The sequence below is a fragment of the Heloderma suspectum genome, chromosome 11 (genome assembly GCF_057233095.1).
Source record: "Heloderma suspectum isolate Gila_16-S chromosome 11, 16-S_ref, whole genome shotgun sequence".
Taxonomy (NCBI): Eukaryota; Metazoa; Chordata; class Lepidosauria; order Squamata; family Helodermatidae; genus Heloderma; species Heloderma suspectum.
The window spans coordinates 14452635-14471846 of NC_139468.1; positions in this window are offsets into that span (position 1 = coordinate 14452635).

Here is a 19212-nt window from a genome sequence, read left to right on the forward strand (position 1 = left end):
GAAAACTAAATGGATCAGTACAACCACAGATATGTCAGTATACCATTGGAAGATGGGACTCCCAGGTCGGAAGATGGTCAAAATGCTACTGGGGAGGAACAGAGGATAAGTTCAACTAGCCCCAGATGTGATGACGCAGCTAGCTCAAAGCCGAAAGGATGGCTAGCAGCCGATGGTGCTGGTGGTGAATGACGAATCCGATGTTCTAAAGATTGACACACCATAGGAACCTGGAATGTCAGATCTATGAGCCAGGGCAAATTGGATGTGGTTACTGGGGAGATGTCAAGATTAAATATAGACATTTTGGGTGTCAGTGAACTAAAATGGACTGGAATGGGCCACTTCACATCAAATGACCACCAGATCTACTACTGTGGACAAGAGGACCACAGAAGAAATGGAGTAGCCTTCATAATTAATAATAAAGTGGCTAAAGCAGTGCTTGGATACAATCCAAAAAATGACAGAATGATCTCAATTCGAATTCAGGGTAAGCCATTTAACATCACAGTGATCCAAATATACACCTCAACCACAGATGCTGAAGAAGCAGAAGTAGATCAGTTCTATGAGGATCTGCAGCACCTACTGGATAGTACGCCAAAAAAAGATGTTATTTTCATTACCGGAGACTGGAATGCTAAGGTGGGTAGTCAAATGACACCTGGAATTACAAGCAAGCATAGACTGGGAGAACAAAATGAAACAGGAAATAGGCTGATAGTACTTTGCCAAGACAACTCACTGTACATAAGAAACACTCTCTTCCAACAACCTAAGAGATGACTTTATACATGGACTTCACCAGATGGTCGACACCAAAATCAGATTGACTACATCCTTTGTAGCCAAAGGTGGCGGACATCTATGCATTTGGTAAAAACAAGACCTGGAGCTGATTGTAGTTCAGTCACGAACTGCTATTGCACAATTTAGAATCAGACTAAAGAGAATAGGGAAGACCCACAGATCAGTTAGATATGAGCTCACTAATATTCCTCATGAATATGCAGTGGAGGTGAAGAATAGATTTAAGGGACTAGATTTAGTAGATAGGGTCCTGGAAGAACTATGGACAGAAGTTTGCAACATTGCTCAGGAGGTGGCAACAAAAAGCATCCCAAAGAAAAAGAAAACTAAGAAGGCAAGATGGCTGTCTGCTGAGACACTGGAAGCAGCCCAAGAAAGAAGGAAAGCAAAAGGCAACAGTGATAGGGGGAGATATGCTCAATTAAATACAAAATTCCAGAGGTTAGCCAGAAGAGATCAGGAATTATTTTTAAACAAGCAATGCACGGAAGCGGAAGAAGATAATAGAATAGGAAGGACAAGAGACCTCTTCCAGAAAATTAGAAACATCGGAGGTAAATTCCAGGCAAAAATGGGTATGATCAAAAACAAAGATGGCAAGGACCTAACAGAAGCAGAAGAGATCAAGAAAAGGTGGCAAGAATATACGGAAGATCTGTATAGGAAGGATAATAATATCAGGGATAGATTTGACGGTGTGGTCAGTGAGCTAGAGCCAGACATCCTGAAGAGTGAGGTTGAATGGGCCTTAAGAAGCATTGCTAATAACAAGGCAGCAGGAGATGACAGTATCCCAGCTGAACTGTTTAAAATCTTGCAAGATGATGCTGTCAAGGTGATGCCTGCCATATGCCAGCAAATTTGAAAAACACAAGAATGGCCAACAGATTGGAAAAAATCAACCTATATCCCCATACCAAAAAAGGGAAGCACCAAAGAATGTTCAAACTATCGAACAGTGGCACTTATTTCACATGCCAGTAAGGTAATGCTTCAGCAATTCATGGAACGAGAATTGCCAGATGTACAAGCTGGGTTTAGGAAAGGCAGAGGAACTAGAGACCAAATTGCCAATATCCGCTGGATAATGGAGAAAGCCAGGGAGTCTCAGAAAATCTATTTCCATTTTATTGACTATTCTAAAGCCTTTGACTGTGTGGATCATAACAAATGGTGGCAAGTTCTTGGTGGTATGGGGATACCAAGTCATCTTGTCTGCCTCCTGAGGAATCTGTATAACGACCAAGTAGCAACGGTAAGAACAGACCACAGAGCAACGGACTGGTTTAAGATGGGGAAAGGAGTACGGCAGGGTTGTATACTCTCACCCTACCTATTCAACCTGTACACAGAACACATCATGCAACGTGCTGGGCTTGATGAATCCAAGGCTGGAGTTAAAATCGCTGGAAGAAACATTAACAATCTCCGATATGCAGATGATACCACTTTGATGGCTGAAAGCGAGGAGGAGCTGGGGAACCTCATGACGAAGGTGAAAGAAGAAAGTGCAAAATCTGGGTTGCAGTTAAACCTCAAAAAAACCAAGATTATGGCAACCAGCTTGATTGATAACTGGCAAATAGAGGGAGAAAACGTGGAGGCAGTGACAGACTTTGTCTTTCTAGGCGCAAAGATTACTGCAGGGGCTGACTGCAGCCAGGAAATCAGAAGACGTTTACTTCTTGGGAGGACAGCAATGACAAATCTTGATAAAATAGTTAAGAGCAGAGACATCACACTGACAACAAAAGTCCGCATAGTTCAAGCCATGGTATTCCACGTAGTAACCTATGGCTGCAAGAGCTGGACCATAAGGAAAGCTGAGCGAAGGAAGATAGATGCTTTTGAACTGTAGTGCTGGAGGAAAATTCTGAGAGTGCCTTGGACTGCAAGAAGATCAAACCAGTCCATACTCCAGGAAAGAAAGCCAGACTGCTCACTTGAGGGAAGGATATGAAAGGCAAAACTGAAGTACTTTGGCCACATCATGAGAAGACAGGATACCCTGGAGAAGATGCTGATGCTAGGGAAAGTGGAAGGCAGAAGGAAGAGGGGCCGACCAAGGGCAAGGTGGATGGATGATATCCTGGAGGTGACGGACTCGACCTTGGGGGAGCTGGGGGTGGCGATGGCCGACAGGAAGCTGTGGTGTGGGCTGGTCCATGAAGTCACGAATAGTCGGAAGCGACTGACTGAATGAACAACAACAACAGTGCCATTTGCAGCCATAAAGTACTTACTTTTACATAAGTACAGCCATAAACAGCTGCAATTTATTTAAAAGTATGTATGTATGTATGTATTAAATTTCTTAATCGCCCATCTGGCCGGTCACCCGGCCACTCTGGGCGATGTACAATGGTACAATTTAAACAGTAAAATTATACATTAAAACATTATTTAAAAATACCCTAACCCACCCGAAATGCCTGCCTGAATAATCAAGTTTTCATTGCGTGGAGGAAGCTCATTAAAGAGGGGACATGGCAGAGTTCCCTAGGGAGGGAGTTCCACAGAGTGGGGGCCACCACAGAGAAGGCCTTCTCCCTTGTCCTCACCAGCCTAGCTGTCCTGGCTGATGGGACAGAGAGAAGGCCATCTGAGGCTGATATTGTTGAGTGGCTTGTCTGGTGTTGCTGGAGGAGCTCCTTGAGGTAGATTGAGCTGGAACCGCATAGGGTTTTAAAGGTCAAAACCAACACCTTGAATTTGGCTCGGAAAACAACTGGTGACCAGTGCAACTTCATCAGCACTGGAGTGATGTGATCATGCCGGTGGTTGCTTGGGGGTGTACGAAACACCCTTACCTGGAGTCCGCTGGGGGGTCTGTGGGGGGGGAGGCAATCCGGTCCTCCCCCCTGGAATCCTCCCTGGCCGGCTTCACTCCACAGTGATTCTGTGGAGCAGCCAGCCGGGGCTGGCCGCTGCTGGACTTCCGGCCACGGCCGGTCTTCGGACGCAAATGGTGTCCTGCCTAGTGGATGCCATTTGCATCCCTTACCCTTACTGTGATAGGCTAAGTAAATCTTTACGTAGCCTATCACAGTAAGGGGAAGGGACTCAAATGGTGTCCGCTAGGCAGGATGCCATTCGCGTCTGAACACCAGCCGCAGATTGACCCGGCCGGACCCGGATCCAGCGGTGCCAGGTAGGATCCAGCCAGGTCGGACTTCACAGGGTGGCCCATTCTGCCATGGACTCTGGGGGGGCAGATTCTAATCCGGCCCCCCTGGAGTCCGTGGAGGAATTCTCCACCATCCCTACAGCTGCCTTTAATCAGGTGAGCCGCCGTGTTCTGCACCAGCTGCAGCTTCCGAACCGTCTTCAAGGGTAACCCCATATAGAGCACATTACAGTAGTCTAGACAAGAGAAGATCAGGGCATGTACTAACGATGGGAGCAGATGGTCAGGAAGGTAGGGCTTTACGGCTGCAAATGGCATAAAACATGCCATCTATGGTTGTAATTTTCCTGCAGTATGCCTGACAATCCATGCAACACCGACAGAATGGATTTAAGAAAATCTGTACATCCCTGTTCATTTAACCATCCTAATTGTCCCGGAACACTTACGGACCTGACTTCCATTTTTTAAAGCCACCATTATCCTAGCTGCTGTGAAAATATTCCATTCCAAAGTATGATGTTCATAATTCAGATCAATCTCCCCCAACCAGTACCCTCCAGATGTTTTGGATCTCAACATCCCAGTCATTGGTCATACTGCCTGGGGCTGATGTGAGTGATAGTCCTAAACATCTAGAGGGTACCAGGATGAGGAAAGTTGATTTAGATAATATTTTAATAGGCTCAACAGAACTACATCAGGTAGCAAAGCAAGTCTGTATCCAATAATCAACTGTAGTTATTTTTTGCCCAATAAGGCTGAATTTTAACATAGTGTCATATACACTGAAAGCAAAATGAACATACACACACACACACAAATAAACACCAGCATAATTTTGCATTGTGTCTCCAGCAAATATTAGAAGAATGATAAAAGTCATTTAATTTACCTGGCATATTGATTTTTTTTTTAATGGAGAAAATGTCAGAACTGCTTCATTTGTGTGTTGGGGGGGGACTGAACTGAAGACGTGCTAATTTTTTCATGTTTATTCTTTTTAATGCAAAAATATTTGAGCAACTGAGTTCTGTTCAGCTTGAATGAGAATGCAACATTAAGCACTGCAGAGCTCCTAAACTCCCCCCTCCTTTCTCTGTACAGTCTTGGCTGTTGACTTTTTTCATAGTTTGTTTGCTTAAGGTCTATTAATGTTGTCTGTTTGTGCTAAGCTCTACCACAGTGGGAAGTTTGGGCAATTGCTGTGCTAATGGTCATCCCTGGGAAAGATCTTGCTTTCTTCCCACTAAAACCAGATGTTAATCACACTCCTTGGCTGTTGGTCCTTAAGTTGTGTATCTGCATGGTTGCTTTAAAGAGCCCTCAACTCTCATAAAAATGTAAGAAAAGCCAAGCTGGATCAGACCAAGGGTGCTTCTAGTCCAGCATTCTGTTCACACTGTGGCCAACCAGCTGTCAAGTCAACCAGGAAACCACAAGAAGGACATCAGTGCAATTGCACCCTGCCGCCCATGTCACCCAGCAACTGGTGTACACCGGCTCACTGCCTCTGGTACTGGAAGTAGCAGGTAGCCATCAAAACTGGTAGCCATTGATGGCCTTCTCCTCCAGGAATTTGCCTAACCCCCATTTAAAGCCATGCAAGTTGGTGGCCATCATAGAATAGTAGGGTTGGAAGGGGCCTACAAGGCCATCGAGTCCAATCACTACATCTTGTGGAAGTGAATTCCACAGTTTGACTATGTGCTGTGTGAAGAAGCCCTTCCTTTTACCTGTCCTGAATCTCCCACCAATCAGCTTCATCGGATGACCTCGGGTTCTAGTATTATGTGATTTAATTGTACAGCTAGGGATGTTGGAGAAATCTGCAATAGACCCAGATGAGTTCAGATTTTTGTGAATCGGACCCACGGAATTCCACAGCAGACCAGCCCTTCCCCTGTTGGGAGGGGGGGGGGGGATTCTGCTGACTTGCAGACCAATTTTCTAATTTTCCCAAATTTTGCACAAATTTCATTGTAGAAAAATATGCAGAAACAAAAACCCGGCCAAGAATGCTCATTTCCCCACTAGGCTAAAGCATGAAAATGCTCATTTGGGGGAATTTGCACATTTTAAAAAATCTGATTCCCTCAATGGGCAGAAAAGGGAACGAAAGACACCTGATATTCCATGCAACATAAATGTAATAGATTTTATACAATCTGTATATTGCTACGTATAGCTGAATGAGGCTGCTGGAGAGGGGCGGAGAAGACCTAGAAATGGGGGAAGGATTGCACCTCCCCCCACATCTTTTCCAAAGCCTTTCACTTAGAATATGAAGTTTCAGGGCTGGCCAGTTTACATGTTTACTTAATTGTAGGGGGGTTCAGATGACCCCCACCCGTGCATTGAAAGTAGGTGTGAGGGGGTCACAAGTCGAGCCCTGAGCTCCGCCATGCTCCTCACCCCAGATATTCTGAGCTTGTCAGAAGGGGCTCTACACATGTACCAATGTGCACACATAGAGGAGGAGGTCCTCCATGGGACCTGGAGAGAGGGGCTGAGAAGAACTGGAGAGGGGGCTGTCTTGATTGAGCCCTTTCTAACGCTCTTCACATGCCTGGGGGAGGGGCTACCAGGCCCATCAGTAGCCGTGGGCAGAGCTAGCCGAGGCGCAAGCAGCCTCTTTTGGTCTGAGGGCTGGATTGATGGCCTGGTTCAAGATGGCAGGCTGGATGATGCCGAAGGGGTGGGTAGGCCCTGTCCCAAAGCCCCTCACCTTCCCATGATGTATTCCTGAAGTAGATTTTAATGGGTGCTTCCAGACAGTGGGCTCCGAGCACAAACAGCCCAAAGGTATTGTGCAGTTATTCTGTCTTTTTTTTTTTTTTTTGCCTTTTCTTCCTTAACAGATCTCCCCCCACCCCCAGTAGGAAAAAAGATGGAAGAAGCAGTGGAAAGCACAGGAGAGTTACAAACTCAAGATGATCGCTTTTGGACCCCCGCCCCTCCCAAATACAATTCCATGAATGAGGCAGGGTAATTGCATAATAAAAGTCTCATCTGTAAGCACCTGTTATTTCTCACTTCTAGATGTCTGTGTCTGTGAGTTTTCTCTGTGTTTTTATTTACTGTGTTTTAATTCATCTGTTTTAAGTAATGCTTTTAATCATAACTTTGTTTTTGATTTTTATCTGTATTTTATTGTTTGCTGCCCTGATAGCACCCATTTATGAATGCTATTAGATGTGGGGCTTTTCAGGGGGCTGATTGCCTCTCTTCAGCTTTCCCCAGACATGCCTGGTAGTGAGTTTGCAAGCTATCAGGGCCATATTCAGACCAGGTGCCAGACGTAATAACACCTATTACAGCTGTTATAGGGCAGCTGTAAGGGTCCCAGCCAGTGGAAGCTGGAGTGTCCGATTTTGGTGGGGCTATAATTCCATTTTGGGTTTTAGTCAGGACCAGCCAGAACTCTAAAGGAGCTATCCAAGGTGCTGATCCTATTTGGGGGACAGGGTTCAGCACTTTGGATTGCTCCTTTAGAATTCTGACTGGTTCTGACTAAAACCCAGAATAGATTCACAGCTCCACCAAAATCAGAGACACCAGCCTCCACTGTCCCCAGCTCCCTGACACGGCCCACCGGCACCTTGGGACCTCAGCTGTGGTTTTACCTGACAGAAGGAGTGGTGAATGACCATTTTTACTTCCCACAATGCCACAACATAGCACCACTCTGGGGAATCACTGGGGGGAGGGGGAGCTGGCAGAGACCTGCTGAGGACCCCTCAAACCCAGAGCTGGTCCTGACCATGTTAACACACCAAAGATCCTGAAGCTTCACGGATGCTCTCCCCCATCCCCGTCGCCCCATTAATCCTGTGTGAAGTGACTAAACAGCCCTCAGCTTCAGATGCCCATGAAGAAAGCTGCTTGTGACTATCCCCATGCCACAGAAACGTCCTTAGTCCCAAGATACAGGGCTGATTAGGGAGATCTGAAACCTCTTTTGAATAGTCTTGAAATCCATACATGTCAAAAGGCATTCCACAGCTCGGAGGAGAAGAGGAATTGGGAGGGCAGGTTGGGGAGGGGGTGTCTCGTCACCGTTTGCTCCCTTGGAGATAAAAGGCAGATGTGAATAATGCTGTGTGACAGTTCCCAGGCCAAAAAAGAGAAACAAAAGTGTGTGTGTGTGTGGGGCGTGGGGTGGCAACACAGATGCATGGATGGGGAAGAAGAGCATGGGTTGATTTCTCGAAGTAGCAAGCTGTACACTGCTTGTGCGTTGCATGTAAAGAACACTGCAGAGGGATCTGAGTAATTCCTTGGGCACTTTTCATTCAGGCTTGGTTGAAAAGCACACGTAAGGGTTGTGGCATGAACACAGTGGAGAGATAGGGCTCCTTTCTGACAATATGGATATGTTCACATGAACAGGCACTATTCTTTAATGAACCTGCCTAAATGCATGCATTTTGAACACTCTCGGCCAGATTTCCCTAGCATGGTGCCGTCTGAATGTTCTGGAATACAACTTCCAGCATTCTTGACTGCTGGCCATGCCAGATGACTGAGGGGAGATATGATAGCGCTCTTCAAGTACTTGCAAGGTTGTTACAGAGAGGAAGGCCAGGATCTCTTCTCGATCATCCCGGAGTGCAGGACACGGAATCATGGGCTCAAGTGACAGGAAGCCAGATTCCGGCTGAACATCAGGAAAAACATCCTGACTGTTAGAGCAATATGACAATGGAACCAATTCCCTAGGGCGGTGGTGGGCTCCCCCACACTGGAGGCCTTCAAGATGAGGCTGGACAGCCATCTGTCAGGGATGCTCTGACTTGGATTCCTGCATTGAGCAGGGGGTTGGACTCGATGGCCTTGTAGGCCCCTTCCAACCCTACTATTCTATGATGGGAGTTGAAGTCCAAAACCACCAGGTTGGGAAGAGTAAAAGGCTGCTTGATTGGGTGGTCTGCTCAAAAGACCATATGAAGAGTAATGCTGAATTACTCTTCAAGGGTCCATCTAGTCCAACATTCTATTCACACTGTGGCCAAGCAGCTAACTCTGGAAAGCCCACAAGTAGGATGAAAGTGCAATAACACCATTCCAGGTGTATTCCCCAGAAACTTGAATAAAGAGGCATATTGCCTCTGATACTGGAGGTAGTATTATACAGCCATCAAGACTAGTAACTAGAGCTGTGCACTGCCTCGGTACAACATCGAAATAACGAGGCCAAGCGGGCTGATTCAGAGGTGACTTGTTGTGATATGAAGCAGATCAGACCAGCACTGAGGCACCTGAAGCAAAGCGGCTCCTCCACAAAGCACCTCACCCACCTTGTATATTTGGAGCACTTCTTATGCTTTCGGAGCAGCCTAGAAAGGCTGTCTCTAAAATGTTCAACTTCTGAAAGTCACACAGAGGGGCAGGAGGAAGAGGAGGGAGGGAGGGAGGGAGGGAGGGAGGGAGGAAGGCAGGAAGGCGAGAGGAGGTGGAGGCGCCAAATGTATCAATTTGAGAGAGATCCAGCCACCAGGAGAGATGGGGGAAGCGGGGGGGGAGGGAGGGAGGGAGGAGGAGGAGGAGGGAGGGAGCTTTGCTGTGAGTCAGCCTCCCTTTGCTCATTCTGAGAGAGGTGGTGTTACTGAGTAGGGGTGTACGAAACCCCACTTACCTGGCTCCCCCTCCGTCCCTCCCCCCGAAATCCTCGCCGGGGGGGAGGCGATGCGGTCCTCCCCCCCGGAATCCTTGAAAGCCAGCTGTGCTCCGCAGAGCAGCTGGCCAGGCCCAGCTTTCCTGGGATTTCCGGCCGCAGAGGGCTCTGGGTAAGGAAAAAACAAAACCACGTACGCAAATGGCGGCAGCTACAGCCACTGCCATTTGCATTCCTCATTTTTCTTCGTCTTAGTCTACGTAAATATTTACGTAGACTAAGACAAAGAAAAATAAGGAATGCAAATGGTGGTGGCTGTAGCCACCGCCATTTGAGTACGCCTTTTTTTTTTACCTAGACGTTTTAGGCTACGTAAAAACTTATCATGTAGCCTATCATGTTTGGGTAAAAACAAACAAATGCCTAAGCAAATGGCGGCGGCTATGGCCGCCACCATTTGCGTTCCTTATTTTTCTTCGGCTTTTTTTTTTTTTTTTTTACAGAGAACTTACGTAGCCTATTACATCTCTGTAAAAAAAAAGACAAGACTGCAAATGGCGGCAGAGGCAGCCGGTCGGAAGACCAGCCGCCACTGCCGCCGCCACCGCCCGGAACATAGGGATGGGGGAGAATTTCTCCCCGAAACTTCGGGGGGCCGAGTGCCAACACATTCGGTCCTCCGAAGGTTGTTTGGGGAGAAATTCTCCGCCCCCCCGCCACCGCCCCCCCCGGGATGGGACTTACCTTTCACGAATGTCCCTCCCGGCAGCAGGTCCCAGCGGCGGTTCGGCAGGTCTTCGTCAGGGGCGGGGGTGGCAGCCGGTCTTTTGACCGGCTGCCGCCGCCGCCATTACAAGAAAAGTAAAAAACAAACAAACACCCCTGTGATAGGCTACGTAATGATTAACGTAGCCTATCACGGCTAGATTTGCAAAGTCAGCCATGATAGGCTACGTTAATCATCACGTAGCCTATCACGGGTGACTTAAAAAAAAAAAAAAGTGCGTACGGCTAATGGTGGCCCCCATAGGGAGCCGCCATTCGCGTTCCTTATTTGGTCCCTGTAGTCTACGTAAAGATTTACGTAGACTACGGTGAAAATAAGGACAACGCAAATAGCGTTGCCCTTATTTTCGCCGTAGTCTACGTAAATCTTTACGTAGACTACAGGGATCAAATAAGGAATGCGAATGGCAGCTCCCTATGGGGGCCGCCATTTGCGTACGCGCTTTTTTTTTTTTCAAAGTCACCCGTGATAGGCTACGTGACAATTAACATAGCCTATCACGGCTGACTTTGCAGATCTAGCCGTGATAGGCTACGTTAATCGTTACGTAGCCTGTCACAGGGGCATTTTTTTTTCTTTTGAAGTTCGCGGCCGGGGAGACGGGGCGCTTCTCCCCAGCCTGAATTTCGGCCGGGTGAGGTGGGAAGCCTCCCCCTCAGCCTGAATTTCGGCCGGGCGAGGAGGGAAGCCTCCCCCCCTGGCCTGAACTTCGGGGGGAGCAGCGAAGCTCCTCCCCCCCACCACGAAGCAAGCTGCAAGTCCAGGTAAGTGATTTTCGTGCATCCCTACCGGAACATCTGCCCCAGGTAAGTCTCATCCCGGGGGGTATCCGGGGGGCGGGGGGGCAGGCCGTTCCACCACGGAGTTCGGGGGGCTGAATGCACTGGCATTCGGCCTCACCGAGATCCGTGGCAGAATTCTCTGACATCCCTACTACTGAGAGGAGAGGACTGTCTGAACATTATTTGGCTGGAGCAGTGGCCTCCAAAGTGCGGCGCATGCACCCCGGGGGGGGGGCATGTTGATCCATTGGGGTGCATGAACTACCTGATAATGGAGCAGCCTCCTGCTGCCCTGACAAGCTGCCATTGTGTGCAATGATGGTGGTGGTGGTGGTGGTGGCAGCAGCAGGATGGGATGGTTGCTGAGAGGGAAGCTGTATGGCATTTCTCTCTCTGCTCCTAACCACTGGGAGCAATTGTCCCAGTCTCTGCCAGGGATGGCAGAGGAAGCCTTAACCCTTCCCACTCTCCTTTGGCAGAATAAAGCCGAGAAGAAAGGGCATGCTATGGGGACTGGGTAAAATGAGGACCCCTAAAACCCAAAAGGGAGCCTCATGATTTCATATGATTTTTAAAGGGGAGACCCACAAAAGCACCATCCAATCACAGAGCACATCTGCCTCCATGGACTGAACCAGAAAAATCACAGACCGGCCACTCATGGGCACAGCCACAGCACAAAAACAGGGGGAAAATGGCTCCCCACATTTCCCAGAACAAGATGGCTGCTGGCACATGCCCAGAAGGCCTAGGAGCTGGTGCTGGCAGCGGCAGCAGCCCACCCCCATTGGCAGGAGTCAGCCTCCAATTGGGTGCCCTCCCCTCCTTCCAAGGAAGGGAGAGAGCGCAGCTGGAGGGTGACTCCTGCCCTTGTGCCTGCCGGCGTTTTCCCCACAGCGGCCTCCCCAGTGCACCAGCAGCAGTGGCAGCAACGTCTTCCCTGGCAGCAGCACCCTTCCACCATGGAACAAGTGCCCAGGTAAGGAGCTGGGGGGTGGGCGGCATGTTGGGAAGGGGCAGAGTGGGATTCAGATGTCTGAATCCCGCTTTGGCTTCATAGGCTGAGGAGGGGCAGCCCCCCCCAATCAGCACGAGCTGAATCGGGCCCACCTCAGAAGCCCCAAAGTGGCTTCCAAGTCAGATCAGGGGGTCCATGCACAGCCCTTCTATTAACCATTAGCAGCCCTATACATGAACTTCTCTACTCTCCTTTTAAAAGCCATCCAAATTGGTGGTTTAAAGTAGCAGTTACAGGAACTCTGGGGGAAAGCGACCATGTTGTACTTGAGTTCTTGGTTCTAAGGGAAGCAAAAGTTAAGTGTAGTCAAACGCGTACCCTGGATTTTAGGAAAGCTGATTTTAATAAATTCAGAACAATGATCAGTAAGGTCCCATGGCAAGCGATGCTAGTGAGAAAAGGAGTCCAAGATGGGTGGGAGCTTTTAAAAAAGGAAATTCTCAAGGCACAATCACAAACAATTCCAACAAGAAGAAAAGGTGGAAGACAACAGAAGAAGCCAATGTGGCTTCACAAAAAGCTTAGAGATTACCTGAAAACTAAAAAGGGCACATATAGGAAGTGGAAAGAAGGCCAAGTAACGAAGGAAGAGTACAGGCAGATAACACAGAATTGCAGGGATGGCGTCAGGAAGGCTAAAGCTGAGAATGAGCTGAGGTTAGCAAGGGATGCTAAAAACAACAAAAAGGCTTTCTTCAGCTACATGCATAGTAAAAGGCAGAGGAAAGAAATGGTGGTTCAGCTATTAAATAAGGATGGCAAAATGATAACAGATGACAAAGAAAAGGCAGAGGTGCTCAATTCCTACTTTGGCTCAATCTTCTCCCAAAAGAGGGTCTATGACCCCCCTGGCAAAGGCAAAGTACAGGCTGAAGGGGCAGGATTGCAGCTTGAGATCGATAGGCATATGGTCAAGGAACACCTAATGACTTTGAATGCGTTCAAATCTCCAGGGCCAGATGAACTGCATCCTAGAGTCATAAAGGAACTGGCAGAAGAGCTCTCAGAACCACTGTCTATTCCCTTTGAGAAATCATGGAGGACGGGGGAAGTGCCAGATGACTGGAGGAGGGCTAACATTGTCCCTATCTTCAAAAAGGGTAAAAAGGAGGAACCTGGGAACTACAGACCAGTCAGTCTGACATCAATCCCTGGGAAAATTCTGGAGCAGATGATAAAGGAATCCATCTGGAAGCACCTTGAAAATAATGCCGTGATTACTCGAAGCCAACACGGATTTGTCAAAAACAAATCCTGCCAGACAAATCTGATCTCATTTTTTGATCAAGTAACCTCCCTTGTAGACCATGGGAATGCTGTAGACATCATACACCTCGACTTCAGCAAAGCTTTCGACAAAGTGCCCCATGATATCCTGATGAGCAAACTAGCTCGAAGTGGGCTAGATGAAACAACGATCCGGTGGATCCACAGTTGGCTACAGAATCGGACTCAAGAGTGCTTATCAATGGGACCTTCTCAAACTGGGGAGAGGTAATGAGTGGGGTACCGCAGGGCTCAGTCCTGGGCCCAGTGCTCTTCAACATTTTTATTAATGACTTGGAGGAGGAGGTGCAGGGAATGTTTGCTGATCAGATTTGCAGATGACACAAAATTGGGCGGGATAGCTAATACTTTGGAAGACAGAAACAAAATTCAAAGTGATCTGGATAGACTGGAGCGCTGGGCAGAAAACAACAGAATGACATTTAATAGGGAGAAATGCCAAGCTCTGCACCTAGGAAAAAGAAACCAAATGCACAGTTACAAGATGGGGGATACCTGGCTCAACCACACTACAAGCAAGAAGGATCTTGGAATTGTTGTCGATCACAAGCTGAATATGAGCCAACAATGTGATGTGGCTGCAAAAAAGGCCAGTGCTATTTTGGGCTGCATTAATAGAAGCATAGCTTCCAAATCCCAGGAAGTACTAGTTCCCCTCTACTCAGCACTGGTTAGGCCTCATCTGGAGTACTGTGTCCAGTTCTGGGCACCACACTTTAAGAAGGATGCAGACAAACTGGAGAGGGTTCAGAGGAGGGAACAAAGATGCGCAGGGGACTGGAAACAAAGCCCTATGAAAAGAGACTGAAAGAACTGTGCATGTTTAGCCTTGAGAAGAGAAGACTGAGGGGAGATATGATAGCACTCTTCAAGTACTTGAAAGGTTGTCACAGAGAAGAAGGCCAGGATCTCTTCTTGATCATCCCAGAGTGCAGGACATGGAAGAATGGGCTCAAGTTACAGGAAGCCAGATTCTGGCTGAACATCAGGAAAAACTTCCTGAGTGTCAGAGCAATACGACAATGGAACCAATTACCTGGGGAGGTGGTGGGCTCTCCCACACTGGAGGCCTTCAAGACAAGGCTGGATAGCCATTTGTCAGGGATGCTCTGACTTGGATTCCTGCATTGAGCAGGGGGTTGGACTCGATGGCCTTGTAGGCCCCTTCCAATCCTACTATTCTATTATTCTATGGTGGCCATCACTACATCTTTTGGTAGTGAATTCCATTGTTTAACTGCGCTCTGTGTGAAGAACTACTTCCTTATATCAGTCCTGTATCTCAGTGTTTGGTTTCATGGGATGACCCTGGGTTCTAGTATTATGAGAGAGAGGACAAATGTCTCTCTATCTACTTTCTCCACACCATGTATAATAACAACCTCTGTCATGTCTCCCTGCACTCACTTTTCTTTTTTAAGCTAAACAGTCTCAGCCGTTGCAACCTTTCCTTGTAGGGGGGTGGTTCCAGTCCTTCGATCATCTAGTTTATGGTAAGCAATGGGAGTTCCGACACGAGCAAGAGGTCTTCGCCTGTGTGTCTACAAAGGAGGTGGCTTCCGGTGCTTGGTCTGATGAACTTTGCCTGCCTGCAGAATCCCATTTTACATTTTGTATTAGAGAAGGACTCCTAGAATTATGGAAATAAGAAATGCTGCTCAACTTTAAGGGGAAATACTGGTCAACTCCAAGCATTACAAGCTGGACAAATTCTTCTCTGAGCCAGGTAATTATGAATCCCAGTGGCATCGCTGCTAGAGCTGTTGTGAGAAATAAAGTAGGGCTGCATGGATAGCCAAATAGCCCCACTCCGTTTCTATGAACAACACAGGGGAAGGAAGCACAGCTTCCCTCGACTGGGTCTCTCGCAATAATTATGTTCTCGTTTGGGATGAAGGAATCCCTTACCTGGCTCCGTTCTGGGGTATCCACAGTGGGGGGGAGGCACTCTGTCCCTCCCCCTGGAATCCTCCCCAGCTGGTTCTGCTCCACGGCAACTCTGCTGAGCCGCCGGCTGGGGCCGGCTGCAGCTGGAATTCCAGCAGCTGCTGGGCTGCTGCGGCCGCAAATGGCAGCCGCTACGCCATTTGTGTGGCTGCCTTTTGCCATGATAGGCTATGTAAATACTTATGTAGCCTATTACAGCAAAGAGCACGGGCACACATGGCGTAGCGGCCACCATTTGCACCCCTGCTCTTTGCCATGATAGGCTATGTAAGAATTTATGTAGCCTATCACGGCAAAAGGCAGCCATGCAAATGGCGGCCGGAAGATGAGCAAGAGCCGCCACCGCAGCATCCGCCACCACATCCGCCGGAACTGCTGCCAATGCATCCGCCTCTGGGGGAGGCGGATTCTAAAGAATCTGGCCTCACGGGAGTCCGTGGCGGAATTCTCCAACATCCCTAGTGCTCATTCTCGCTTTCAGACATGCACCTTTGTTTTCCATCAAACTGCATGAGGGAAAGTCTCCCGCTATGTAGAGAGGCAGAAAACAAATGGAGCCCACTCCAGTTCTATGCTCTCCATGGAGGAGGCCATGAGCGTACTGACAGAGAAGGGACAGAGCCGTCTGTCTCTTCTCTGCCAGTGAACTTCAGGGCTGGGAAATCCCCAACAGAATCAAATGACTTCTGATTTCTCTGAATCCAACCCATGGATTACACAGTGGAATGGCTTTTCCTAAGTTGTATGGATTCAGCAGACTCATGGACCAGGTTTTTGTTTTAAACTTTCTGGAATGGTTTGCAAATTTAGTCATAGGAAAATACATGTTGAAAAAACCCTGGCTGGAAATGCTTATTTCCCCCATAGCCTAAAGTATGAAAATGCTGGTGGTGGGGATTTGAACTTGGGGGGGGGGGGGTTGCACATTTTGGAGAGAATTTGTGCATTTGTTTGAGTGTGAATTTGCACAAATTTGGGACATTGAGGGGAAAAAAATCAATTCCGACAACGGATGATGGACTGAAAGGCACCTGATAATCTGTGAAGATGGAATGCATTTTACTATATTTGTACATCCCTAGGGCTAGGGATGTCAGAGAATTTTGCCACGAATCTTGGGGATGCCGAATGCCAGCGCATTCGGCCCCCCGAAATTGGTGGAGAAACGGTCTGCCCCCCCCCGCCCCCCCCCGGGACGGGACTTACCTTGGGCGAATCCTCCTGGCAGCGGCGGCTCCAGCGGCAGTTCGGCGGTGGTGCGGTGGCGGCTGCAGCGTAGGGGTGAACGAAAGTCACTTACCTTTTCTCGCAGCTTTTTCGCGGTGGGGGAGAGCGCTTCGCTGCTCCCCCCGTGAAGTTCAGGCTGGGGGGGAGGCTTCCCGCCTCGCCCGGCCGAAATTCAGGCTGGGGGAGGAGGCTTCCCGCCTCGCCCGGCCAAACTTCAGGCCGGGGAGGAGGCTTCCCGCCTCGCCCGGCCGCAAACACGAAAGTAAAAAAAAAAAAAAAGTCCCCTGATAGGCTACGTGACGATTCACGTAGCCTATCACGGCTAGATCTGGAAAGTCAGCCGTGATAGGCTACGTGAATCGTCACGTAGCCTATCACGGGTGACTTAAAAAAAAAAAAAAAAGCGCGTACGCGAATGGCGGCCCCCATAGGGAGCCGCCATTCACGTTCCTTATTTAGTTGCTGTAGTCTACGTCAATGTTTACGTAGACTACGGCGAAAATAAGGGCAACGCAAATAGCGTTGCCCTTATTTTCGCCGTAGTCTATGTAAACATTGACGTAGACTACAGTGACCAAATAAGGAAGGGGAATGGCGGCTCCCTATGGGGGCCGCCATTATCCGTACACACTTTTTTTTTTTTTAAAGTCACCTGTGATAGGCTACGTGACGATTCACGTAGCCTATCACGGCTGACTTTGCAAATCTTGCCGTGATAGGCTACGTGAATCGTCACGTAGCCTATCAGGGGACGTGTTTTTTTTTTTCTTTCATTGCAATGGCGCGGGCGGCAGCCGGTCGAAAGACTGGCTGCCGCTCCCGCCCCGCTCGAACACCGGACGAACCGCCAGCCAGACCCGCCGCCGGGAGGGACATTCAGGGAAGGTAAGTCCCGTCCTGGGGGGGGGGCGGGGGGCGGGGGGGCGGAGGATTTCTCCCCGAAACTTGTTCGGGGGGCCGAACACGTTGGTGCTCGGCCCCCCGAAGTTTCGGGGAGAAATTCTCCGCCATCCCTACTGCAGCGGCCGGTCTTCCGACTGGCTGCTGCTGCCACCATTTCCAGTGAAAAAAAACAAAAAACAAAAGAAGTGATAGGGTACGTAAAGATTTACGTAGCCTATCACGTAGGGATGGCGGAGAATTTCTCCACGAATCTCCGGGAGGCCAAATGCCAATGCATTCGGCCCCCCGAAATTGGTGGTGAAATTCTCCGCCGGCCCCCCACCCCCCCTGGGATGGGACTTACCTCGTGCAAATGTCCCTCTCGGCGGCAGGTCCTGGCGGCGTTTTGGCGGCGTTTCGGCGGGGGCAGCGGCAGCGGCCGGTCTTCTGACTGGCTGCTGCCACCGCCATTGCAAAATAAAAAAGGAAAGTAAAACACACACACACACACACCTGTGATAGGCTACGTAACGATTTACGTAGCCTATCACGGCTAGATTTCCAAAGTCAGCCGTGATAGGCTACGTAAATCGTCACGTAGCCTATCACGGGTGACTTTGAAAAAAAAAAAGTGTACGCAAATGGCAGCACCCATGGGGCACCGCCATTTGCGTTCCTTAGTTTGGCACGTCTAGTCTACGTAAAGATTTATGTAGACTACGGCGAAAATAAGGGCAACGCAAATAGCGTTCCCTTATTTTCGCTGTAGTCTACGTAAATCTTTACGTAGACTAGACGTGCCAAACTAAGGAACGCAAATGGCGGCGCCCCATGGGCGCCGCCATTTGCCTACACGCTTTCCCCCCCCCAAAGTCACCCGTGATAGGCTACGTGATGATTTACATAGCCTATCACAGCTGACTTTGGAAATCTAGCCGTGATAGGCTATGTAAATCGTTACGTAGCCTATCACGGGGGTGTGTGTGTTTTTTTTACTTTACTTTTTTTTTCGTGGCCGGGTAGACGGGGTGCTCCTCCCCAGCCTGAATTTCGGCGGCGAGGGATGGGGCGCCTCCCCCCCCTCGCCTGAACTTTGGGGGGAGAACCGAAGCGCCTCCCCCCCACCGCGAAGCAAGCTGCTGGACCAGGTAAGTCCCTTTCGTCCATCCCTACTATCACGTCTAGATTTTTAAAAAATACCGTGATAGGCTACGTAAATGTTTAGCCTATCATGGCTGAGTTAAACAAAAAACAAAAAAAACCACGCGTATGTAAATGGAGGCACCCATGGGCGCCACCATTTGCGTTCCTTATTTTGCAATGTCTAGTCTACGTAAACATTTACGTAGACTACAGCGAAAATAAGGGGAACGCAAATAGCGTAGCGTCTACGCTATTTGCGTTCCCCTTATTTTCGCCATAGTCTATGTAAATGTTTACGTAGACTAGATGTGCCAAAATAAGGAACACAAATGGCGGTGCCCATGGGTGCCGCCATTTGCGTACGCGCGGGTTTTTTTCTTTTTAACTCAGCCGTGATAGGCTACGTAAACATTTACGTAGCCTATCACGGCTGACTGCAGGGATGCAAACGGCGGCGGCTATGGCTGCCGCCATTTGGGCCGGCCAGGATTTGCGGCGGGAGGGACGGGGCGCCTCCCCCCCAGCCAGAATTTCAGGGGGAGGGACGGAGCGCCTCCCCCGCACCGCGAATCAAAGTTTGTT